The 27,591-nt window shown below is 45.5% G+C and overlaps 1 protein-coding gene across 3 annotated transcripts in view; it reads right to left on the bottom strand.

Annotated features, from left to right (window-relative positions):
- FAM78B (family with sequence similarity 78 member B) overlaps positions 1-27,591 on the bottom strand; it is a 104,029-nt gene that overhangs the window by 27,554 nt on the left and 48,884 nt on the right. The window contains exon 1 of one of the 3 annotated variants that reach the window (XM_050768738.1): positions 12,328-12,422. The exons of the other annotated variants lie outside the window; for them this stretch is intronic. The gene's annotated coding sequence lies outside the window, so the exon portion shown is untranslated. Of the gene's footprint in view, positions 1-12,327; positions 12,423-27,591 lie in introns of those variants that run through there. 3 annotated transcript variants of the gene reach the window in all.

Here is a 27,591-nt window from a genome sequence, read left to right as displayed (position 1 = left end):
AGATAGCAGCACTTCCTGCAATTTATTCCCATCTGATTTGGGAATCATTAAGGAGAACAAATTTTCAAGGTCAAGGAGACACTGGTAAGGACATGGTTGTCAAATTTTCTCCAGGATGAGTCAGGAGTTACTAGATACTTATCAGCTGAATGAATGAATGAACCAGGGCAGGTCTGCTGGGCACAGCGTGTTGAGCAGGAGTGCAGGGCACTACCAGCCCTTCTATCAGACAGCATTCTTGCCTTTCTCCTGCCTCCCTGGTTACTGAGGCCTCAGTGACCCCATGACAAGTGATCACGACCAGAAAGAACATAACCCATAGGGTCTGGGTACCTGGGAGTCCAAGGCAAGTCTGGGCTGGGGCTCCTTGGCCTCAGTGGTCTGGAGGGGTCCAAAGTCTGGAAACCAGGAAATAAAGAGATGTGTTTACTGGGGCAAGAACAAGGCCAGGACAGTCACACAGCAAAACAGCTGTGGTGATAAAGTTGAGATGATCAAGACAGGCTGGAGGCAGGAATCTCAAATGTCAGGTATTATTAATACTGCTACTACAGGTAAGAGGAGCTAATATTTACTGAAGGCTTCCAGGCAGTCTAAATTCTTGCTATAGTAACCTTCAAAGTAGGTACTATGTTACTTTTTTTTTTTTTTTTTGCATAAAGGAGCTGAGGTTCAGCTAAATCACTCGCCAGTGTCACAAAACAAATAAGTGGCAGAGATGGGACAAACCTAACTCTGGCCTCTGGCTCTCCAGTACCTTTGACCCCTCTTCCTGGTCAAAACCCAAGGCTTTTGCAGCCAGTACTGACCCAGGTCCTCTAACCTGATTCTCGCTCCCCCACCATCCCCAAAGCACAGGGTTTCCTCATAGGTGACACTAGAGCAGAGAAATGTCCCCAGAGAAAGTACAGTGGCAGAAGGGCAGGACTCTGCTGCTGGAGCAGTCACTTCTCTCATTTCTCTCACTGGTGCTGGGCAGGGTGAGGGTGGGAGGATGGAAGGGGCTTCCCAGTTTCCACCAAATAATGCTCAAGGTGAAGGGGGAAGGGTCAAGGGCATGAAAGCTGGGCAGAGGGAGGCAGATACAGGAAAACAGAAGGGGAGAGGCTGAGGATGGAGTGCTCTAGCAGCACAGACTTTAAAATCAGAGTTTATTGTTTTCATTAACTTTCCACTGTGTGTTCTGTGCATGCCACATTTCACTGCATGCTGAGTAGGCCAGCAGATGTGGGGAATTTCCGGCAGCAGCTGAGCTGGGGCAGGAGATATAAGGATGCTGGCAGCTGAGTGTGTACCCTGGTGACAGGACCATGGAAATGTCTTACTAGGCAGATGCCAGCTTAGAACACAAAAGAACACTAGGTGCCTGTCTGCAGTTGGCAGAGGTGGGGCCACATTGTCCACACATGTGTGGACACAGGAATTCACATGGATATGATCAAACTAGAGGGGCAGAGAGGCTGCAAAATTCCTAGGGATGCCTAAATGTTCCCCCAGTGTGGCTACATGCAGTCTGGCCCAGGTGAGATGTCCCTCTCAGCGATTGTGGATGAAAGTGGTACACACACTTGCTTTCATTTAATAATGTGCAACAACACTGCCGGGCGGCTACTATGATTACCTGATTACCATCTCCATTTTTTTTTTGACAGAGTTTCGCTCTTTCACCCAGGCTGGAGTGCAATGGTGTGATCTCAGCTCACTGCAACCTCTGCCTGCCAGTTTCAAGTGATTCTCCTACCTCAGCCTCCCAAGTAGCTGGGATTACAGGCGCCCGCCACCATGCCAGCTAATTTTTGTATTTTTAGTAGAGACGGGGTTTCACCATGTTGACCAGGCTGGTCTCGAACCCCTGACCTTGTGATCGCCAGCCTCGGCCTCCCAAAGTGCTAGGATTACAAGCATGAGTCACCGTGCCCAGCCCACCATCTCCATTTTGCAAAGGAGGAAACTGAGACACAGTGATACCCAGGATGACAGCTGGAGTAAACCAGGGAGGCAGGATTCTCACCCTAACAGATACCTCCACAGCCCAAATTTAAGTATTCGTGGAAGGAAAACTACCATGTCTTGAGCACCTGGTGTACTTCAGGCACCATGCTAGGTACTTTGTGTGGGTTAACTCATTTGGTCATCAAAAGTCCTTGTGAAGGAGGCATCGTAAGTCCTGTGTTACAAATGCAACAACTTAGATGGAGAGAAGTTAAGTAATGTGTCTCTATTTGCCCAGCTTGTAAGCAGCAGAGCTGGGACTTACTTAAACCCAGAGGAAACATCCACATGACTGTGTTGTATTTTCAATTTTTTAAAATTACATTACTTATCTGCACCCCCTCAAATGTTTTATTATTAATTGATTGGTTAATTCTTTTAACGGGTAACGTTTGAAATGTGTAGGCATCTAAGGCAGTATGTGGGCCGGGGAGGGGGGTTGGGCGGGGAGACACACAAAGATGACTCTGATCTGGCTCCTAGCAGGCATAAGCCATAAGTAAATGACTGCAGTGCAAGGAGGAACGGGAGGAGTGCCTCTTAGGCTGGAGAGCGCTCTGGGGTGCTGGGGATGGCAGAGGGTACTTGTGTCTGCTGCTTTTACCTTCTGCACCCTGGGGTGGCTGGTTCAGAAGTCAGCCTGCCCCAACGCAAGGCCCAGGCTGCAGATGCTTTGACCCAATTCTGCTCAAGCTGTTGGTCATCTCCTTCCAACACTCAAGAGACTGGCTTTTGTCCCCGGATGGATCATCTCTGCTTTGATGATTCTGGCATCCATGTGAGAGCCAGCGGGGGAACTGCCATGCAACAGAGGCCTCTGGAACCTCACGCTCTTTAGATGTTAAATTGAAATCAGGCCCTTTATGACTCTTCTGTATTCAGGAGCCCATCAATGCTGCATAGGAGCTGCTGTGGATTCAAAAGAAACACCAGTGTCATCACTGCATGGCCCTTTACTCCACTGGGCTCCATGTTCTCTTCACTCCCTCCCAAGGGAGTTTTCTCCCATCTGCAGACCCTGCTGGGTGGGGCAGAAAGAGCACTGGGGTTGGACTCAGAAGATCCAGGTCCACTAGCTGGTCTGTCACTCAGCAGCATGACTGTCACGAAGGCTCTCCTAGGCCTCAGTCTTCTGAGCTGTAAAACGGAATAATAATGCCTTCTCGCAGAGCTGCCATGTGGGGTTGCATAAGAAGTATACGGAACGGTAGGTGTTACACTTATTGCATTTCCAGGCCTCACGACTGGCATCCAGCTATGGCCAAGTCATTCCCATCCTCTGTGAAGGGCTTCCTGACTGTTCCAGCCTGCCGGACTTCTGGAGGAATGAAGGACTAACCCGAAGTATTTGGCCAACCAGGGGGAGGGGCAGAGGGGGCAGACACTGGGTGAATATGGCTTTGGGTTGTGTGGGGCTAGTGGGCTCCTCCAGTGTACAACTCTTGAGAGGCTTCCTAGTACTGGTAGAATACCACCCAAACCCCTAATGTGCTCCACACAGTCCTGCATCCTCTGGCCTCTGACTCCCCAGCTTCATCTCACACCATACTCCCCCATGCTCTCAGTGTTCCACCGCCAACAGCTTTCCACCCCCAATAGCTTTCCCTATGGTCGTCCAACATGCCAGGCTCTTCCCTGCCTCAGAGCCTTGGCACACACTGTCTGGAAGATACTTTTTCCCACTGCTCACTTGGGCAACTGACTAATCCTTAGGTCTAAACTCAAGTGTCACTTCCTCTGGGATACCTCCCCTGATCCATGCACCTCCTCCCACGCTGAACGAAACTAGGTCTCTGCTATAGAACTGCATCTTTTCCTGATTCATAGAACTTATCACCATTTGTAATTATATACATGTGAACCTATTTATGACTTAATGTGTCTCTCTTCATGTGGATTGGAACACCTTAACTGATCACGACTACTGATGAGGACCCACCACCGCCTGGGATATAGTGGTATTCCATCAGCATGTACGAAGAGTGAATGTCTACATGAAACAGGTAGCAACAAGGGGCAAGAGGATGGAGGAGAGTGGGGAGGGAGTGGTGGCAGTGATGTGCCTGAGAGGTATCACAGTGGGCAGCAGGGAAAAAGCAGAGGGCTCTAGGAAGTGAAATAATGGGTCAGGAGGAAGACCTGAGAGTCGGCTGTTTGCAGTTAAGATTTCAGAGGGGCAGCCATGAAGCATGGCCTGTTTTGAGGCTCCTAGGAAGGGGCAGATGCAGCCTTGTGATGGGTTTTTGTGCAGTTAGGGCATCCAGAGTGCCCTAGGAGCTGGGAACTGGCAAGGAAGTAAGAGAGAGCTCTGGAATGGGGGGTGAGGGGGTGGGTACTGATGGTGCCTGTGTCCCTGTGTTATGGGGTGGCCCTGCCCTCCAGATGTCACCAGTATCCCTTGGACTCAGTAAGAGGGAGCTCCCTCTGGGGGAAAGGGAACTCTGTTAACATAACCGCAGTGGGGGTTAAACAGCAGCTTTCCCTCAGTAGTACAGAGCCCTGAGGCTGGCAATGCTGCACAGCTCCCCGAGACTCAGCTCCCACTGTCCCTGAGCCACACTGGGGCTCTTCACCCTCCTGGCAGCAATTATAAAGTTGAACAGCAGAGGCAGGGAAGGATCGAAAGCCAAACAGGAAGCCGGTAATTGCCTCTTGCAGAAATAGCTCTTTCAAAATAAAAGTGAGGTCCTGAGGTTCCTACCCAGGTCAGTTATACAATGCTGCTCCTGTCCCTCCTAGAGCCCTGTAATCTTCCCAGCGTCTACTTTCTGGCCCTGAACTCCAGTATAGGTCAAAAGATGTCCATGTGAAAACTAAGAAAAGAAAAGTCCAATCCCCCACGCAACACTTTTTAGGGCTCCTGAGCACATAAACACGAATGAACATATGACATTTTTTAAGCCTGGTCATCACAATCATCTGTCCACACACCGACACATGAACCTTCTTAGCTCCCAGACAGGCAGAGCAATGCTTCACTCACTGAAACTGACCCCTTACTCAACGGGAAGACTAGGCTGAAAAAAACAAAACCAACAGAGGAAGTAGGTGTCAGGAACCAAAGGAGGAGGCCACTCCAAGGACAATGGAATGAGAGATCTCCAAGGTCACAGGATATTAACTCGGTCCTTTCATGGGTAAAACTAACCCCTTTGAAGGGAATGCAGTCCCAATCAAAGTCAGTAATAAAAGCCACCTCAGAGATATAGTTCATGAGACATCATTTCGAATGATTTCTTCACCACCTGCCATGTGCTTGGTACTCTCCTGGGTGCAGGGGACACCAAGACTAATGAGACAGCGTCCCTGCTCTAATTCTGGGATATAATTAGAGGCAGATCACTTCAATACAATATGGGATATTTGGGGACAGAGACATGTTATCAGGGGCAGCAGCAAAAGCCATCTGGCCATCTGGGAAGAGGTGGATGGTGGTGACCATGATGATGGCTAATGTTTATTGAGGGCTTACTCTGTGCAGGTATTGCTCATGGCACTTCACACATACCAACTGATTAATCCTCACAACAACCCAATGAAGCTGGTACTAACTTTATTCCCATTTTCCAAGTTGGGGTGGGGGCGCGACTGAGGTTCGGGGAGGTGAAGAAACTGGCCTAGGGCAACACAGGATTTGAACGCAGGCTGACTAGCTCCTGAGCAGCATCCTGGATGAAGGATAAGCAGCAGAGGAGGAAGCAGCGTGAGCAATGGCCTCAAGGTGTGGCACAGGCAGAAAGGGTAGAACTAGTTGTTTCTGTATTTCTTAAACACAATGTTGGGCCAAGAGTGAGGGAAGTCAAGGCTGAAGGGGAGGTGGTGGCCTTGACAGCTCCCCCATGAAAGCCTGGTTGGGTTGGTGCAAGAAGGATGGTGATATGGTTTGGCTGTGTCCCCACCCAAATCTCATCTTGAATTCCCACATGTTGTGGGAGGGACTCGGTGGGAGGTAACTGAATCATGGGGGCAGGTCTTTCCTTGCTATTCTCATGATAGTGAATAAGTCTCACGAGATCTGATGGTTTTAAAAAGGGGGAGTCTCCCTGCACAAGCTCTTTTTGCTTCCTGCCATCCATGTAAGACATGATTTGCTGCTCCTTGCTTTCCACCATGATTGTGAAGCCTCTCCAGCCATGTGGAACTCTAAGTCCAATAAACCTCTTTCTTTTGTAAATTGCCCAGTCTCAGGTGTATCTTTACCAGCAGCATGAAAACGGACTAATACAGATGGTATCTCAAGCCTAATTCTTTACAGGTCCCACCACCTGACACTCCCACGGACACCTGACACCTGACACTGCCATAAGGATTTGGTGGCTGAATGAATGGGAAAGTAACCACAACCAGATATGGACTTAGTACTTTACATTTCACAAAACAATCCCATGTAAATGATCTCATTTAATCTTCACAATAATGCTATGAAATAGGTATTATGTCCTCTACCTTAAAAACAAGGAAACCAGAACTCAGAAAGGTTACATGATTTTCTCAAAGTCCAACAGTTCGTAAGTGATGGAGACAGAGGACTTAAACCTACATCCACATTCTGTTAACGTTTTCTACCACACTACCCCTGCTTCTCAATGAGGCAAGACAGCAGGAGAACCTAGACACTGTGTAGTTAACATGACTGAGTCATCATATTTTTTTTGTTTTTGCAAAACAAAAAGTGGGAGAAGCTTATGTATCAAAAATCTAACTTTTTGAAGAATTTTCCAGAACTTAGCGCTCAGGAGGATGATCTGCCCAAAATACCAGTAGTATACTTGGTAAACATGAGCCAGAAATAATTAGCTAATGAGCTACCATCAATGTTAACTAACTGTACCAATGGAAGCGAGCACTGATATGGAGAATAAAAAGTGTGGCAGTGTCCCTTGGATGGCAGAGCCACAGCCCTCCTCCTCCCAGTGGGGCATGCTGAGTTGTCCTACCCTACGTGCAGCCTGCACCTCCAACCCTCCCTGGCATTGCTAATCACCACCTGCCCACCAGGGGCTTGTTCAAAGGGGCCCCTCCAGGTGGTCAATGCTCTCAACACCTCCTCTACACCTCCTCCCACCCCTAGTTAGTCCTGCCCTGCTTCTTCTCTTCTGTAGACCCCTTGCTGTGGATTCAGTTTTGGTTCTCTGCCTATTCTATGCCTACTGGTCTTTAGGCCTCAAGCTTCCTTAAGCCTGATCTTGTCATGAAGGATGCAGACTCTGAGTCCCCTTTACCCCATGCTCCTCAGCTGCAAGCTGGCTTTGCTCATCCAGAACTTCAATCCTGACCCCTGGGACCCTGGGCGTGGGCTCCCCAATATGAATTCTGTGTATACAGCACAGCTTTCATTTTAGGTCCAACCATCCCAAACACATTCTTTAAATTTGATGACATCTGTCTAGTTATTTTTATGTGATACAGTGAGAGTAAAAGAGGCCTTCAGAAATGCCATTCTAATATACATTTTTGATGAATGAAGGAATAAGTAACTCGTTAAATCCTCCCAACAATGTTGGTTAGGTTGATATGATCATCATCAGACAAGCTTGCTGGATCTCAGAGACATTCTAACTTGCAGATAAGTGGCCGGGCTGAAATCAAACCTGGGTCTGAGCCCCAAACCTACACTCATACAAATCCACTTATAACAATATTAGTTAAGAGTATATTTAAAAAATAATAAAATATACTTGGGTAGATACTCCTAAAAGGAGCCCTGAGAGAAGCATTGTTTGGAATAGAAAACTCTTTACATAATACATAAATAAGCACCTATTAAATTTTCCTATTTTATATATTTTTTCAAATATATATCTCTCCAGCTTCTTAAAGTGAGGCACGCAGTTTGTGAGAAATGGCCCAGAACAAATATTTGGCAGAAAGGTGGGAAGAAGACACGGCCAAGTCTTGTCTACATTCCAGGTGTGAACAATGGTTATAATCAGCAGGAAAATGATAAAAATGATTTTAAATCCTCATCTCCAAGCAGAGGTTCCAAGTCCCTGCCCTTCCCATTGCTCCCACCTCTTGTCAGAAACAAGAGGCCGACAGGGCATGTGTCTCCTTTTATTTCCTTTACTCCTGGGTCAAAGGCAGAAGAGAAGAAACAGAAACATTACTGCCCTGACATGTTTGGGCAGATCCTATATGACCTATATGACCATGGAGCTGCGTTTTAAAGCCAGGGGCTTGCCTTCTTTTACAGAAAATATCTTTCTATTCCTCCTCACAAGTAAAGGCTCTAAGAGACTGAATCTTTGCCAAATTAATGGAGGACAAACTCATGAGAGAAAAGTATTTCAGGGCAATTCTTTGCAGAATAAAAGAATCCTGATCAGCTGAGGCTTCTCCAGGGCCTGTCAATGGCAGACAAGCAGGTCACATGGGAAACACTATGTTTTTTTTTAAAGAAAGCAATAATATTAGCAGTTGTAGATTGGGCTCTGGTGGTAAGGCAAGCACTGATTTTCTTAGGAAAGATCTGAATTATACCTTGATGTGTCTTGATTGGCTGGGACGATACAGAATAGGGCTGCTGCAGAGGGACCTGCATAGGCCCAGGATCAATGATGGTGCGCGGGGAGAGAGGAGCAGGATGGGGGCATGGGGGGACAGGGAAGAGGGGCATACAGGGCTTGTGAATGACTGTGTCTGTGTGTGTGTGTGTGTGTGTGTGTGGGGGGGGGGGGGGGTGGTCTTCAATCTGCTTTATTGAGCCAGTGGTGCAGCAAGGGAAGGAAGCAGGACGCTGGGATGCAGGACTGATCCCAAATAGGAAGCACTGAATGCAACCAACCCTGAAGCAGAAGCCACCAGAACAGACAGCACTTAGGAACATGCCTGTGCCTACAGCCAAGGGACAAATGATGGCAAGTGAGGAGCAGGAACAGAGGTGGCAGGAATGACTGGAGGGAAGTGGGCCCTGATGGAGCAGGAGGCTGTAGTTTGGAGGAGACAGAAGCAGAAGGCTACCACCCTGCTTTGGGACGGCTATAAAAAGAATCTGTGTCCCGTGTTCCACGTAGGGCTCAGTCTCACGCCATGGCGGGGCTCTCCACTGCGAAGTGTGCATGCAATGCTGACACCTGCACTTTGACAGAGAGCTGCAGTGGGCATTTCCCAATCACTATGGACCTACAACTGCCTGTGGCCAGGCTGCACTGTGTGGTGATGAGTCTGTGAATTTGTGCCATTGTGTTCTGTCAGGGCAGATGTTCCTTGACTTCCAACAGTCTGCACTTTTCTTAGAAGACTGATAGTGCAGGACTGTCCTATAGATGTGGAGACAGAATGTGCCTTAATGTTTCTGCAGTGAATATTCTGACCCTATATGGATGCTCCCGTGAATCAAAATGGTCACATATTCTGGACGGAGCCCTGAAAAGAAGAGGAGGACATCTGGATGCCAAGTCAGGTTAAGATATGCTGGGAAGGACAAGACAGAACTTCCTTGGTCGTGACAGCAATAACAGTGCTAGTAACACTTACTGAGGTTTATACACCTATTGAATGCTGGAGGGGGTAGAGCATGCTACATACATTTCTTTGCTTCATCTTCAGAATGACCATTCTGCCTAGTAGATATTATTAGATCGGTTCTGTCTACGAGACAAGTTTAGGGAGCTGAAGAGACTTGTCTAAGGTGACTAAATCAGCAAGTGGCTGAGCTGACAGGTCTGATGCTCAGGACACTTTTGCCTTCATCATTAGATCTGGTCTAATGATGACTCTGTCTGTCCACACCAGTCCTTGCAGAGTCATCATCATCCTTGCAGGAGCAAGTCTGCTGACAACCCTTCCCTCAGAGGCTTGGAAGGTCACTCCTCAGGGTGGCTTCATTTCCCCGTTCCCAGAGGGCTTGCCCATGCCCTGTGTGCGGGGTGGGCTCCCTTCCCTTGAGCACGGCATACTCGATGCAGCAGCCCCGCAAGAGCAGCCAGGGTGCAGGTGGCAGCAGAAGAGCGTAAAGCTATCACAGGTGAGAACAGAGGTGTGCTGAGCAGTCTGGACAGGTTTAAAGATGGCAGAGGGGAGGGTAGAGTGGTCAGTACAGCCAGTGGGCCAGGAGCCAGGACAGGCAGACAGGAATGCTGATGAGGCTCAAATAGGCCTGGTGCTGCCCTGAGGTTCAGGTGCCTTTGGGGGCGTGTGTACTCTTCCTAGCCAATGCTGGGGCATAGGCAGGGGAAGGGAGATTAGGAACTTCGTACTTTTAATAGGAACATTATGGCCAGCCCCTCCACCTCTGCCCCAGTCATTGTGAGTCTGCAGGAACCCCAGGCCCACCCAGAGTCCCCTCTCCTCATCCTGCCTAAAAGGGGGCAGGGGGAAAAGGGCAGGGAATTGCTTATGTGATAGACAGTGAGTACTACACAGACCACCCCCAGTCCCAAGCCAGGGAGAAGGTCTCTGGGACCTGAGTAGATGAACGATTCAGAACTGTTCTGTGTGTGTGTGTTGCGGTGGCAGGGGGTTTGTGTGGGGGGGCAACACTCCAGTGGCACAGAGGAGTAAGGTGCTGGCTCCCAGGATCAGTGACAGATTAAACACAGAGAAAAATCAAATACTAAATGCAGGAAGCTGCAGACAGAAATGTAATTCCCAGCTGGAAATGGCAGCACCTAAAAATACTGAGCCGTGGTTCTCACAGGAATGCTCAATGCCCCACATTCAATCTAGAATGGCTTCTGGATTATGGGTTAGAGTAAATAAAAAAGATACTCTAAGCAATGTAACCATAGGTTTTTAGCTTAAAATGACATCTGGTATCAACATATTATCTGTCTCTAAGAAACTCAAATTGCCAGTCGTCCCACGAGCCTCTGCTGCTCTCAGCAGATTTTCATCCTGACTTGCTATGACTGCTGGGGAGAACATAAGTTTGGATTTCAGCTCTCCCTTGGGTTTTGGAGTTCTACTATTACCCAGGAGCCACTGTTGAAGGCAGGCTGGTCATTGGTCAGCACATGGCCTGGCCACTCTGGCATTGCACAGTGAGCTTGGGCTACTTACATCTGTGGATGGGCAGCTCATTTCACTGGCCAACCCAAACAGCCCCATGCATAGATCACTCTACATCCATCTCTTCTCCAAGAAAAACAACTTTGTGTGTACAACCTCTCGATGGTGTCAGTGGTAGCATTTTGTTGTTGTTGTTGTTGTTAAGAAGGAAAGCCTGCTCCATAATAGATCTAATTCCTGGTTCTACAAAGTCCTAGCTATATGACCTAGGGTGAGTCACTTGGCTGCTTTGTGCCTCGGTTTCCTCATCTGTAAAAGAACTAGAGTATCTCCGACTGTCCTGAAGTAGTGAGAGAGGCCTGCCTCAATGTTCTTGTCCTCCTCTCCTTACCCAGTTGGTCTTCTCCCTGAATACCTACTATGGCAGCTATGCCTGCATCCCACCCTAGGCTGACCTTTGACTCCAGAAACCAGCCTGGAGTCCTAGGATCCAGAGTAGATGAAGAGTTGTCTTCAAAAGAAAAAGAATGGGGCGAGGGGAGAGATCATGGTGGACGGGAGGCAAGACTAGATTGCAGCTCTGGACACAGCAGCGGGCAGTGGCTCACACTGTAAGTTGTAGCTCCAGATCGACTGCAAGAACAAAACAGCACTCCCGAGAGGACCCACAGACCCTCTGAAGGAAGCGGACTGCTCCTGCAGGACCCAGGACATCACCCGCCAAAACTGTGAGTGCCCCAACTGCAGAAGCAGGAAAGGGAGACCCTTCTCTCTTGAATACACACCCCTGCTGGAGAAGCTGAAGGTCTGTTTGTGGGAGAAGTTTCTGACTTTACCTGGAGTTGAGTCAGTCTGGAGAGCTGAGTGAAATACTGGAGTAGAGGAAGCAGCAGAAAGGCCCTGGGAGCTTGCTGGGTTCCCTAGCAGGCCACTCCTGCCTGGCACCACAGGGATCCAACAGGAGAGGAGTAGGGGGTAAAACTCCACAGGGAAAAGGAATTCTCTAGCTGAACTCTGTAACAACTTGAATAGGGCAAGAAGCCTCCTGGCTGGAACTCGGGGGAGGGTGCAAATCCAGTGTATAGACTGCAGAGGCAGGGGAAGAACCAAGCCCCTTTTCTTGCGCGGCTGAGAGGCAGATAGCCGGGGGCAGGTTTTCAAGCCCATATGGCTCTCCACCTGGAAAGGGTCTGGGGACTGTTGTGGGGAGCATGGTGGGAGTGAGACCAGCTCTTTGGGGACTGAGACCAGCCCTTTGGATTGCATGGGAGCTAGATAAGGCCTGTGACTGCTGGCTTTCCCCAACTTCCCTGACAACCTATGAGACTCTGCAAAGGAAGCCATAATCCTCCTAGGTATACAACTCCAGTGACCTGGGAATCTTACCCCCATCCCCACAGCAGCTGCAGGAAGACCAGCTCAGGAGAGTCTGAACTCAGACATGCCTAGCCCCACCCCCACCTGATGGTCCTTCCCTACACACCCTGGTAACAGAAGACAAAGGGCATAGAATCTCGGAAGTTATAGGGCCCCACCCACCACCAGTTCCTCCCCATATTACCACAGCTGATGCTCTCTGGAAAGTGCCACGTCCTGGCAGGAGGCCAACCAGCACAAAAATAGAGAATTAAACCGCTAAAACTGGACGGAGTCCTCACGGAGTCCACTGCACACCCCCACCACCTCCAACAGAATAGGCACTGGTATCCATGGCTAAGAGACCCATAGACCCAAATCACAAGACTCTGCGCAGAAAACCCCAGTACCAACTCAGAGCTGAGGAGACTCACTGTGTGGCTAGACCCAGAAGACACAACAATTACTGCAGTTTGGCTAACAGGAAGCCACATCCACAGGAAAAGGGGGAGGTACTACATCAAGAGAACACACATGGGACAAAAGAATCTGACAACAGCCTTCAACCCTAGACCTTCCCTTTGACAGAGACTACCCAAATGAGAAGGAACCAGAAAACCAACTCTGGTAATATGATAAAACAAGGCTCTTCAATACCCACCCTCCAAAATCACACTAGTTTACCAGCAATTGATCCAAACCAAGAAGAAACCCCTGATTTACCTGAGAAAGAATTCAGAAGGTTAGTTATTAAGCTAATCAGGGAGGGACCAGAGAAAGGTGAAGCCCAGTGCAAGGAAATCCAAAATATGATACAAAAGGTGAAGGGAGAAATATTCAAGGAAATAGATAACTTAAAGAAAAAACAATACAAAATTCAGGAAACTTTGGACAAACTTTTAGAAATGTGAAATGCTCTGGAAAGTCTCAGCAACAGAATTGAACAAGCAGAAGAAAGAAATTCAGAGCTCAAAGACAAAGTCTTCGAATTAACCCAATCCAACAAAGATAAAAAAGAATAAACTATGAACAAAGCCTCCAAGAAGTCTGGGATTATGTTAAATGACCAAACCTTAGAATAATTGGTGTTCCTGAGGAAGAAGAGAATTCTAAAAGCTTGGAAAACATATTTGAGGGAATAATCAAGGAAAAATTCCCTGGTCTTGCTAGAGTTAAGACCTAGACCTCCAAACACAAGAAACACAAAGAACACCTGGGAAATTCATCGCAAAAAGATCTTTGCCTAGACACACTGTCATCAGGTTATCCAAAGTTAAGACAAAGGAAAGAATCTTAAGAGCTGTGAGACAGAAGCATCAGGTAACCTATAAAGGAAAACCTATTAGATTAATAGCAGATTTCTCAGCAGAAACCCTATAAGCTAGAAGGGATTGGGGCCCTATCTTTAGCCTCCTCTAACAAAACAAAAAAAGCCAAGAATTTTGTATCCAGAGAAACTAAGCATCACATATGAAGGAAAAGATACAGTTGTTTTCAGACAAACAAACGATAAGAGAATTTGCCATCACCAAGCCACCACTATAACTGCTTAAAGGAGCTCTAAATCTTGAAACAAATTCTGGAAACACATCAAAACAGAACCTCTTTAAGGCATAAATCACACAGAACCTATAAAACAAAAATACAAGTTAAAAAGCAAAAACAAACAAAAAACAAAGTACACAGGCAACAAAGAGCACGATGAATGCAACTGGTACCTCACAAATCAATACTAACATTGAACATAAATGGCCTAAATACTCCACTTAAAAGATGCGGAATCACAGAACGCATAAGAACTCACCAACTAACTATCTGCTGCCTTCAGGAGACTCACCTAGCACATAAAGACTCTCATAAAGTTAAAGTAAAGGTGTGGAAAAAGCCATTTCATGCAAATGGACACCAAAAGCAAGCAGGGGTAGCTATTCTTATATCAGACAAAACAAACTTTAAAGCAATAGGAGTTAAAAGAGACAAAGAGGTACATTATATAATGGTAAAAGGCCTTGTCCAATAGGAAAATATCACAATTCTAAACATATATGTACCTCATACTGAAGCTCGCAAATTTATAAAACAATTACTAATAGACCTAAGAAATGAGATAGACAACACCACAATAATAGTAGTGGACTTCAATACTCCATTGACAGCACTAGACAGGTCATTAAGACAGAAAGTCAATAAGGAAACAATGGATTTAAACTATACTTTGGAACAAATGGACTTAACAGAGATATACAACAACCACAGAATACACATTCTATTCAACAGTGCATGGAACTTTCTCCAAGACAGACCATATGATAGGCCATAAAATGAACCTCAATAAATTTAAGAAAAATGAAATTATATCAAGCACTCTCTTAGATCACAGTGGAATAAAACTGGAAATCAACTCCAAAAGGAACCTTTAAAACCATGCAAATACATGGAAATTAAATAACCTGGTCCTGAATGAGCATTGGGTCAAAAACAAAATCAAGATGGAAATTTAAAAATTCTTTGAACTGAATGACAATAATGACACAACCTACTGAAACCTCTGGGATACAACAAAGATGGTGCTAAAAGGAAAGTTCATAGTCCGAAATGCCTACATCAAAAAGACTGAAAGAGCACAAACTGACACTCTAAGGTCACACCTCAAGGAACTACAGAAACAAGAACAAACCAAACCCAGACCCAGTAGAAGAAAGAAAATAGCCAAGATCAGAGCAGAACTAAATGAAATTGAAACAAACAAAAATACAAAAGATAAATGAAATGAAAAGCTGGTTCTTTGAAAAGATAAATAAAACTGATAGACCATTGGCAAGATTAACCAAGAAAAGAAGAGAGAAAATCCAAATAACCTCACTAAGAAACAAAACAGGAGATACTACAACTGACACTACTGAAATACAAAAAATCATTCAGGGCTATCATGAATACCTTTGCGCACATAAACTAGAAAGTCTAGAAGAGATAGAAAAATTCCTGGAAAAATACAATCCACCTAACTTAAATCAGGAACAATTAGATACCCTGAACAGACCAACAACAGGCAGACTGAAATGGTAATTAAATTACCAACAACAAAAAAAGTCCAGGACCAGACAGATTAATAGCAGAATTCTACTAGACATTCAACTAAGTATTGGTACCAGTCCTTTTGACACTCTTCCACAAGATAGAGAAGGAACTCTCCCTAATTCATTCTATGAAGCCAGTATCACCCTAATACCAAAACCAGCAAAGGACATAACCAAAAAAGAAAACTACAGACTGATATCCTTGGTGAACATAGATGCTAAAATCCTTAACAAAACATTTGCTAACTGAATTCAACAACATATCAAAAAGATAATCCATCATGATCAAGTGGGTTTCATCCCACGGATGCATGGATGGTTTAACATACGCAAGTCCATAAATGTGATACACCACACGAACAGAATTAAAAACAAAAATCACATGACCATTTCAATAGATGCAGAAAAAGCAGTTGACAAAATCCAGCATCACCTTATGATTAAAACTCTCAGCAAAATAGGCATACAAGGGACATACCTTAATGTAATGAAAACCATCTATGACAAACCCACAGCCAACCTAATACTGAATGGGGAAAGGTCGAAAGCATTCCCTCTGAGAACTGGAACAAGACAAGGATGTCCACCCTCACCGCTCCTCTTCAACACAGTACTGGAAGTCCTAGCCAGAGCAATCTGACAAGAGAAAGAAAGAAACGGCATCCAAATCAGTAGAGAGGAGGTCAAACTGTCACTGTTTGCTGACAATATGATTATTTACCTTAAAATCCTAAGGACTCCTCCAGAAAGCTCCTAGAACTGATAAAAAATTCAGCAAAGTTTCCAGATACAAGATTAATGTACACAAATCAGTAACTCTTCCATACACCAACAGCGACCAAGTGAAGAATCCAATCAAGAACTCAACCCCTTTTACAACAGCTATGAAAATAAATAAATAAATAAATAAATAGGAATATACCTAATCAAGGAGTCAAAAGACCTTTACAAGGAAAACTACAAAACACTGCTGAAAAAGATCATAGATGACATGAACAAATGGAAACACATCCCATGCTCATGGAGAGGTGGAATCAATATTGTGAAAATGACTATATTGCCAAAAGCAATCTACAAATTCAAGGCAATTCCCATGAAAATACCACCATCATTCTTCACAGAACTAGAAAAAACAATCCTAAAATTCATATGGAAACAAAAAAGAGCATGCATAGCCAAAGCAAGACTAAGCAAAAAGAACAAATCTGGAGGCATCACACTACCAGATTTCAAACTATACTATAAGGCCACAGTCACCAAAACAGTATGGTACTGGTACAAAAATAGGCACATAGACCAATGGAACAAAATGGAGAACCAAGAAATAAACCCAAATACTTACAGTCAACTGATCTTTGACAAAGCATATAAAAACATCAAGTGGAGGAAAGGACACCCTTTTCAACAAATGGTGCTGAGATAATTGGCTAGAAACATGCAGAATGAAACTGAATCCTCATTTCTCATCTTATACAAAAATTAACTCAAGATGGATTAAGGACCTAAACCTAAGATCTGAAGCTATAAAAATTCTAGAAGATAAAACTGGAAAAACCCTTCTAGACATTGGCTTACGCAAGGAGTTCATGATGAAGAACCAAAAACCAAATGTGATAAAAACAAAGATAAATAGCTGGGACCTAATTAAATGAAAGGGCTTTTGCACAGCAAAAAGAACAGTCAGCAGAGTAAACAAATGGACCACAGAGCAGAGAAAATCTTTACAACCTATACATCTGACAAAGGACTAATATCCAGAATCTACAATGAACTCAAACAAATTAGTAAGAAAAAAACAAACCAATCCAATCAAAAAGTGGGCTAAGGACATGAGTAGAAAATTCTCAAAAGAGGATACACAAGTGGCCAACAAACATATGAAAAAATGCTCAACATCACTAATGATCAGGGAAATGCAAATCAAAACCACAATGCGGTATCACGTCACTCCTGCAAGAATGACCATAATCGAAAAACCAAAAAACAGTAGATGGTGGCGTGGATGTGGTGAACAGAGAACACTTCTACACTGCTGTTGGGAATGTAAACTAGTAGAGCCCGCTATGGAAAACAGTGTGGAGATTCCTTAAAGAACTAAAAGTAGAACTACCATTTGATCCAGCAGTCCCACTACTGAGTATCTACCCAGAGGAAAAGAAGTCATTATTTGAAAAAGATACTTGCACATGCATGTTTATAGCAGCATAATTCACAATTGCAAAATCATGGAACCAACCCAAATGCCCATCAATCAACGAGTGGATAAAGAAACTGTGGTATATATATCTATATGATGGAATACTATGCAGACCTAAAAAGGAATGAATTAACAGCATTTGCAGTGATCTGGATGAGACTGGAGACTGTTATTCTAAGTGAAGTAACTCAGGAATGGAAAACCAAACTGATATGTAGGAGTTAAGCTATGAGGACACAAAGGCATAAGAATGATGCAATGGACTTTGGGGACTTGGGGGGAAGGAAGGGGGAGAGGGATAGAAGACTAAATGTGGTGCAGTGAATACTGCTTGGGTGATGGGTGCACCAAAATCTCACAAATCACCACTTAAGAACTTACTCATGTAACCAAATACCCCCTGTACCCCAATAACTTAAGAAAAAAATAAATAAATAAGAAAAAGAATGGGGATATATCACTGGTCCTGATCCTGCTATTCCCCGGGTACCATGAAATCCCAAACTCAGACCCTCCCTCTGCATAGCTGGGCATCTTTGAAGAGTCAGGCAGTAAGAGATAACAAATGAGCTTTTACTTCTGCCGTTTTGGATGTGACTCATTATTATTATTATTCTTTTTCCCTGTGGCTGAGGACAACACAAGTGGTAAGCAATCAATGGCTTTTTCTCCATGTGGTAGTACCCAAAGCCCAGATGAGAGTTAACTTCACCACTGCTTTCTTGCTTGCCTGTCATGGAAGCAGTGACTGTACCACCCGTGCACACTGGCTAGTGGCTTGGTGGGCAACAGTGACTTAAGATGGTATTCATCTTTGAACGGAGCCACACGGGGAGACCCCAGGAGTCTCTGCTTTTAGACAGTAGAGCCTATGCCCCCAACTATTAGAGATTCAGCTTATGACACCTTCCCAGAGCATCTGGCAGAGTTCTGTGCAACTGAGCACATTTAGACCTGAGAGGAGTGAGGCAGAAGTTATAAAGAGATAAAAAGATATTAGGACAGGCTGTGAATTAAGAGGTTACAAGTGTGAGCATACATTAGCACTATATAATCAAGCTTTGGAAAGTCTGTGCCCCTATAAATGTATATAGAAATGACAGAAACCTGAAATGTCCCTGCTGGGCAAATATGAAGGAGGACACAGGAGTTGAGGTGAATAAAATGACCAGTATGAACTACCATCTGGACAACCCAGCTAGGGGGGTGGAAAGTGTAAGGTCTCTCTGCGAAGACAAGCTGACAGGGCCACTGTAGATAGGTGTCTCCTGACCATCCCAGAAACACTAGCCCAGACTTGGCCCTTCTCTTTCATATCTCCTCTGGGTCAAGCAACCGTGAGGTCCAGGTGGCTAGGATCTGTCCATGGATCAGCGCTGCTTTCTGCATCAAGGACACTCCAAATGTTGGCAGAAACAGGAACTCTCTCCAGGACTGAAGGGCAGGGACAGGAAGGGTAAGGTGATATTGAATTTTGTATTTGCTCTCTGCACTCCCACCAATGGGCCTCTGCTTTCAGAGGTGGGTTATCAAGTTGAGAGGCCTAATACACAGGTGTAGAGAACAAGTTAGAAATCTCAGATATGTCCAGGGCTCCCTGTTATATAGGCTGGAGCAGTTGTCTACAGCAGTAATACATCGACTGTGATTCACAGTGTCCCTGCTGTGCCTATAGTCTATTTTGGAAATGTACAACGTCTCTTGCTTTAGTTATAAGTAACTGGGAATATCACTTCCTTTTGGTCACCTGAAGTGGGGAAAAAGTCAAAACTCCCAAGGTCAAAGTCTACGTCTTTATAACAGAAAACTGTCAAGGGGTAACTGGACTGGGATGCCCTCTGCATGGGGGTTTTTCAGGGGATCCAATGAATGCAGGTCATCGAAGTTCACAGCACAGTTCTTGGCACATAATAAGCATGCAGCAAATGTGCAGTTATCGAATTTCCTCTACCATTTAAAATACAACTAGCCATAGAGCAGGGTTCCTGGCTTCCCAGAGGCTATATTTCATTGCCTGTTCCATTCTTTATTGCTATCTGGCTAAATTTCCATCCAGGTCATAGTGATTTTGCCTAAGAGAATGTAAGTTGAGTTCAGTTAAGTTGCGTGATCCAGGCTCCTGAAGTCACGTTTTCTTTATTATAACATCAGAAGACATGACTCAGTGCTGTGGCCTTCCCTGGCTATAATTCTGCAGTTTCATCTCCAGAAGCAGCCTGGCCTCTCTGGCATCACTGCCTCTGCCTAAATTCTTGGGGTATATCTGTCCACTGCTCTGCAATTCTCTTCCAGCTAGCTCATTCCCATCTTCAAAACAGATTTACCAGGGCTTAGCCTTCTTACTTATTTACCACACTTCTATTATAATTGTGCTCACAACCCTGGTCCTTGGATCGACAGACACAAAACAGATTAAGGATGAAGAAAATAAAGGTGTGAGCCCAAAGCAGAGCGGAATTCTATGAAGCCCCGCTGATTTCATTTCTTGTGATCTTCACCTCAATTCACCCTGTTTATTAAAAAGTACTCATCAGGTTTTTTAGGTCAACAGTCTGAATTAGTCTAGGAGTGAAGTCTCTGGAGTTTGAAAGGGCACCTTCCCATAGAATCTGCCACCAAATGCTGCAAGACCAAGTGCTCTCATGGGTCTGCCTCAGGGAAGGCCTTGAAAAAAAGATACTAATTCTTGGATTCTAATGATGACAAAAGGAGTATACACTAATGTCCCATTCCAGCTGCTCCTTTCTGAGGATGCCCTGTTATTCAAGGAGTGGCTAGAATATGCTGGTGCTCCATCACTCCATAAGGCAGGCATTATCCACACCCCTGCTCTCAAACCAATAACGGATAGAGATATGGCAGCAAGGCCATGGTCCACCTTGGATTCTGTGAGCACTTCCTACATGCCAGGCCCTGTGTAAATACTATGCAGGCGACTTGTCTTCCCAACAATCCTATGAGGTACACACTAGCATTACTCCCATTTTACAGATGTGGAAACTGAGGCCCAGAGAGGTTATATAATTTGCCATAGTCATATCACTAATAAGTGCCAGAGTTGAGAAATAAACTCAAGTCATTTGACTCCAAATATCTGTATTATTGGGAAATCCACTTAAAGTGCATTGTTCAATTATCTAAGTTAGAGAAATGAGAGATTTTTAAAAATCTGTTTTCTAATTTAAAAAATGAAAATACAGAAACCTATTGTAGGGAAAGAGGCTCAGCTGTGCTGTCGGATGCTCACTCAGCTGAAAGATGCTCAGCGGCCCCAGACCCTACATATCCTGTCCTGGTCAAGGTGAGGAGGTGAGCAAACTGACTCTCAACACGGCCTCTGGACCAGGTTTGTTGGCCTTGACCAGGACCCTCCTTTGGTGGGCCCTGCGAATCCCCCAGTCAGGGTTCTGCCTCCTTACAGACTTCCTGGGAGAAAAAGACTTGCTTTCCAGGGGGATAATGTTAGGTTTGGAATCCCATCTCTGTTCCTTGCAGATGCATGTTCAGATTACTTCACTGCTCCAGCTCTGGTTTCTTCATCTGTTAAACAGGGCTAATAGCTACTTCACAGAACTATGTAGATTAAATTAAATGTGTGATGAGATAGCACGTGTGAAAGCCTTATAACATTAGCAACTAAGTATACAACTACATTTATTTTCACTGGGGTGTGAATGCCCATTAGGATTTACCCTCCAAGGATATCTGCAAACAAATGATGCTCAAATTAGTGGGATGTGTATGTGGCATCAGAAGTTAAGGAGTCCTGAGACTTCCTCCAGCTGGCTGGAAGGACTGGAGCCACACCTGCCACCCTTCTGCAAGGCGTGTCCTGCCATAGTGTCCCAGCTGGCTTTCCCTGAGCTCTCACTTAAGAATTTTGCCTTAAGCAGCCCTGGGCAGCAATGAAAGGGTGTTTCCTGGGACAGAAGGGATGCTGAACAGGCATAGGAGATGGGCCGGTGTGCAGATGGGTGTACCTCTGAGACCACCAGGCCTCTACTCAGCTCTGTCCTCAGTGGGGAATGGAGAACTGGAGAAGGTGCCATCTTCACAGGGGCAGTCTCGGGGTCCAAACTGGTGAAAACCATTGAAGGTCAAATACAGGTCAAAAGAAAGCAGCCCATCAGAACCCTTAGCACTGTCCACCACACTAGGGCCCACCAACCTGAAAACAATTGTTAGACATGCAAATCCTTTACCAAACAAGACATGGGACAATAAATAAATAGACATAGACACCAATTATCCTTTCACTGTTCAGCCAAAGGCCTCCTCTGTGCACACTCTATGCTGGGCACACCTCTGGGTGCACGATGATAAAAATAAATTTCTGTTGCACATTTGAATTTTTGAGGTGCTAACACATGCATGATCCAACTAAATTCTTGACACAAACCTGTGCAGAACATAGTCTAAGAGCCCATTTAGAGGTCGGGAAACAGGCTCAGGGAAGAAGAGTGCCCTGGGTCATAGTAATTAAATGACAGAGCCTGTGCCGAAGCCGACTGGTTCACTCATTAATTCACAAAATGGTTCAAATTTTTCAGAATTAATTTTGATCCAGTTTGGAATAGATGTGCCACCTTTTAGAAAGACTGGCATTTAGAAAGTTCTGTGTGAATACTGAATACTACACTTCCCACCAGGATGGGGTTTATAATAGAGACAAATTCTCCAGAACCAATTTTCAAGGAGAAAAGAAGAAATGCACTGCAAGCAAGAAAACTGGGTGTCTGGGAAGGTTTCCAGCCAGGAGATTTCCAGCAGGACTTGAAAAGACTTGGTCCATCCTGCATTAGAACAGATAGTGGGAGTAGGGAGGAGGTGGCCTTTACTCATTCCTCCCTGTGCTAGTTACCTCAGAGGACATGGGAGGGGAAGACAAGGAGCCTTCACAGAAGAGAATAACAATGTGGATTCTTTATTTTAAAAGAGAAAACAATATAGCGTATTTTCTTGTTGTTCTCTTTTTCCTCCCCAAACTCAGAAACCATGGCCATCCTGGCAAACAGCTTAGAGTTAGACTACATCTGACGCATGTGTATCCTGGGGCCTCCTGACTCCCAGGGAGATAGTCTGGTCTTCTGGAACAAGTTCCCTTTAGCTTTCTCCATTGATAGCATCGAGGTGGTGATTCTCAAATTTTAGAGGGGAAGGGAAAGGGTGAGACTGACAGTTTTGGGAGGAGCATGTGGTATGACTGTCCTCTCAAGATGCGACAGAAAACACCTTTGGGTGCCTGAACATGAACCAGCATGGTTTGTTCGTTCATCTGACAAAAGTCTACTGAGTGCCAGAGACCACTCCAAGCTCTGGGCTCACAACAGTGAATGAAACAAAGCTCCCGCTCTCAGGGAGCTTACATACTGGCCGGGGAAAGAGACGATACACAAACAAGATAAAGGTAAGGAGAGATGGGGCTGCTTTTTAAGCCAGAAGGCAGAGATGGCCTCTTTGAGAATGTTGTCACATTGTCATTTTAAGCAAACCCCCAAACGAAGCGAGGGAGAGAACTGCATGGTTATCTGGAGGCAGTGTTCCGGGCAGACGGGACAAGCAAGGGCAAAGGCCCTGGGGTGGGAAAGTGCTTTGTGCATCTGAGCTCCGCTTGGGAAGGCAGGTAGGGGTGAGGTCAAAGAGGTAGCAGCCCAGCAGCAGGACAGATCCTATGGGCCCTGGAAGCCATGCTGAGAGGACCCTGAGTACTTATTGTGCAACATCTATGTGCCAGGGATGTCCTAGGGCCTGAGAGGAGAAAAAACCATGTCATGATCCCTGCCTTCACTGGGGCAGCTTATGATCTATCAAAGGGTGACAAAGGAAGAGGTGAGTCCAGGACACTGTGGTAAGTGCTGAAAGGCATTTGGAGGGGCTGAGGGCTCAAGAAAGGGCTTCCAGAGGAGATGACACCGAAGCTGGAAGGAACAGTTGTGAAATAAGCCAGAAGTCAGCTGTGTTCTGGAGCCACTTTTGCCCATTTCCCATCTCAGTCAAATCCTTGGAGCTTTCTGAACTTCAACTTCCTTGTGTAAGAAATGGAAACAACAATACTTGTTCTCTAAAGAGAAAACAAGGTCAAAGGTGTGAAGGTCTTTTCAAGACTGTAATGTTCTAGAGAGGTGTAAAATACTCCTACTATCTCACCACAGTGCTTTCTCTTCCTACAGACCTGTGACTGTGTGTGAGTGCACACAGCTAAGCGCACAGGCTCCTAGCACCTCTCCTTGCACCCACCAAAGCTGGTCAGTTTGTAAAGCCAGGCTTCTTGGCCCAAGGCCTGGTTGCATTCTGCAGCTTTCACGTGTCTTGCGGCTCTTGGTGGGGCTGCTGGAGACACCATCCCTGTGGCATTTTCTCCGCTGGTTAACTGGAATTCCTCAGACATGTGTGCAGACTCCTGTTGGCTTCTGGGCTCCTCATCCTCTCTGACCAGAACCAGAGATGGGATCCTGCCCCTGCTTTCCAGGCCTCAGAGAAGAGGCGGCCACTAGGCTGCAGGTGCTTGGTCATCCTGCATTGCTGTTTGAATGCATTCAAGTGGGGGATGCTGTTCCCACATAGGCCAGGTTTGGCTCTCTCCAGGGCAACATTTCTCCGTAGTGACAGGCGCTCAGCCAGGGAAAGAGAAGCGTCTGCCCTCTCTATTAAGAAGGTACTTTGGGCTGGGTGCAGTGGCTCATGAAGTTAGGAGATCGAGACCATTCTGGCTAACATGGTGAAACCCTGTCTCTACTAAAAATACAAAAAATTAGCTGGGCGCGGTGGCAGGCACCTGTAGTCCCAGCTACTCGGGAGGCTGAGGCAGGAGAATGGCATGAACCCGGGAGCGAGCCAAGATCGCGCCACTGCACTCCAGCATGGGCAACAGACCGAGACTCCGTCAAAAAAAAAAAAAAAAAAAAAGTACTTTGGGGGACTAAATTTCCATCAGCAGATTGGCAAGGTCATGGTTTAAAACCAACAATGAAAGCCAGATTGCAGCATGATCCACCTGCCCTCTCTGGGGTTAAAAAGTTCTTTTTATCTAGGACCCTTCAGAAAGAAGAGTCTATTTTCACCAACCCCAAGGCTTTAATGTATTTCATCTTCCAGTGTATTTTCTCCAATCAGAGCTGTCCTACAGTAATCTTACCCTCTTCAGCTGAAAAAATCCCCTTTCAACTTATGGGAAAACACTGGCTGGGTTCAAGTGTTGGTTCTGCTCTGTGACCTTGAGCACCCCTTTGGCCTCAACAATGATCTGTAAAATGGGAGGATTAAGAACAGGTGAACCTTAAGGCTCCTTCCAGCTCCAGCCTTCTAGGATCCCATGACCCTTTGTCTCTAATGGGAGCACCCTGCCATCTGTCTTGGCTAAGGAGTCACCACATCCCTTGATGTTGACCTTGACTTCTGCCTTTTAAAGTAATAAATGAAGCCTATAAATGCTAAATAAAATATGTGGTATTCTCCTACTTTGACAACTATATCCTCATATCTGGAAGACCAAATTCAAATTTAGAATTTTCAGACCCCCCAGAACTCTGTGTCGTACTATGGTCTCTTTCTGCTGTTTTCCCCCTTAGTTTAAGGAGACACACGATCTCCCTGAGTAGAATTCTTGTTGAATTCCAGTAGAATTCAAGAATCCTACTGAGCAATCCCTGAGTAGGATACTTGTCTATTTTGCATTTTGTATCTTGTGGGACAAGTAGTTTGCTGTTGCTGTAGATACAACAGCAGACTAACGGACCTCCAAATAGCACATTTTTTCTCTCTCCATTTTTTCTTTTCTCTTTTTTTTGTAAGGGGATGAATATTAGTTGTGAGGCACATTTTTCTTTCTTCATTTAGACAATCAGCTGTTAGTCTTAGCACCCCATATCACATTTCCTCGTCAGCAGAAGCCGCTATTTCTCCTATCCATTAATTTCCATGTGAAAAGTGCAGCTTCTAGGGTCCCCATTTCACTACAGTTTTAATGGCGCTTATTTTTCTATGGATATGTGCTTTGTTAGCATAGGTTTCCGTCAAGAAGGCAGTTAGTTGTTTTATTCAAGGCAGGAGTGGCAGACCTATGGGTATTATAGGTACGTGGAAGGCACTGGAGGTCTCACTGGTCGAAAGAATGCCCTTTAAATATATAAAGGGTTATGGTATATTTTAAACCTTTTTCCTAGAGGAATTGGGACCTAGGGGCTGGACACAGCAGGGCTTCTGGATATCTGGGAAGAGCACAGAGGTTGAGTCAAGTGGGGTCTAAAAGACAGAGTCAGGAGCACAGCTGGAACGGAAAGCCAAGCAGACAGTCCCACAGAACTGCTCACCTTAAAAATCTGGGCAAGGGCGAGCAAACCCGACATGAGGCAACTGGGAGGGGCAGGGGTGCTGGGCCCACGGTCAGGTTCAGACTGGAGAGGGAAGGAGGCAGAACTGAGGTGGTCCTCTGAAGCAAACCTCATGGACTCTGTAAGAGAACCGCAGCTCCATTCCTGGAGACAAAGGTAGAAAGAAAAGGTGGAATGAAGGAGCAGGCATAACTAGGACCGCTGGGAGAAAGTCACACGGAAGCAGATTCCGCCTTCACTAAGAACCTGCTCACAGACACGAGCTTGGATGGTGTGGGCTGCCGCCTTAGATGACAGGCTCTTTGCAGGATACAGATAACCAGGAGTTAGGAACTTGTCGAGCTTTCAGCATGGAGGGCGCAGTGGCACTCTATGATTGCTAAAATCTCTTTGAGCTCTAAGGGTCTGAAATTCCATGAGATTTTTAAAAAGTCTGTACCAAGATACCTCTCTAATGTATAGTTTCAGTTAATCACATAGCAAATAAAAGAACCAATAATTTCACACACTAATAGGTTTTGTCTTCACAAGATAAAACATATAGCTTTGTTGCTAGAAATAACCTTACGTGTAATTTAATCCAGCACTTGACAAACTATGGCCTACTGCTTGTTTTTATATTAATAAATGAAGTTTTATTCAAACACAGCCATGCTCATTCATTTATATATTCTCTTTGACTGTTTTGGGGCTATCATGGCAGAGTTGAGTGGCTGCAAAAGAGACCTTACAGCTCACTAAGCCTAAGATACTTATTCTCTGGCCCTTCAGAGAAAATGTTTGTGACGCTTTGATGTAATCTAACCCCCCATTATGCAGATAAGAAAACTGAGGCCTTCAAAGTTAAGGGCTTACTTCGAGGCAGCTAGGTGGTGACTGAGTTGCGGCAAAAACCATGACACTTGACAGCTAGGCCTTTGTTTCTTCACTTCCGCTCCCAGTGTCCCATCCCCGGCTCCTCTGCTGATGTGCACCTCTTCACACCATTCCATTTTGTCATTTTGCAGACACCAGGCCCGAGAGGCAGAGGTGAACTGACTGGCCCAGGGTCACTCTCACTCTGCCTGTCTGCCGGCCACAGGACAGGCCTCACACTTTCGAGTTCTGATCCTACAGAACCGGCTTCAAGTGGTACTCTAAGTAAGAGTAGAAGAGAGAGAGAGGAGTGGAAAGCAGAGCTTCTAAGAGCTTTGAAGACAAGAACTCATTTGGCTCCCCAAGTCCCTCTCAGCATTAGCATTCACCTTCTGCTTTCCAACAAAAGGACACATTTACAACTGTCTCGAGTTCAACTTGAAAACCCTTTTCATAGGTTTCCAGGGAAATTACTCCAAGCAGCCCTGTTGGGCTAAAATGATTTCAACACACCCAGCCGTCTTCAATTCCTTCAGTGGCATCTGCTACAAACAGCAAAACATATGAGTACCTGATATTTACCTTCCTTTGACATGAGAGATTCCAAAGGAGATAACGCACAGGGTAAAAAACAAGCCCTATCTACCCACAATCACATTTAAAGAACAAACAGCCAATCTGAGGCCCAGATCGGGCCTCCGTTCTCTGTGTGGGAGATTTCCCAGAGCGACAAGAATCAATCAGCCCATTAGCATGCTCTACATTTGTCCAGGAGAGCATCGGCTGAAAGCCGACCCCGCTTTAACCCTTCTTCCAGCTGCCTCCCTAAGAGAGC

Source organism: Macaca thibetana, chromosome 1 (genome assembly GCF_024542745.1).
Source record: "Macaca thibetana thibetana isolate TM-01 chromosome 1, ASM2454274v1, whole genome shotgun sequence".
NCBI classification, from domain to species: domain Eukaryota; kingdom Metazoa; phylum Chordata; class Mammalia; order Primates; family Cercopithecidae; genus Macaca; species Macaca thibetana.
This window is presented reverse-complemented; position numbering and strand designations above follow the sequence as displayed.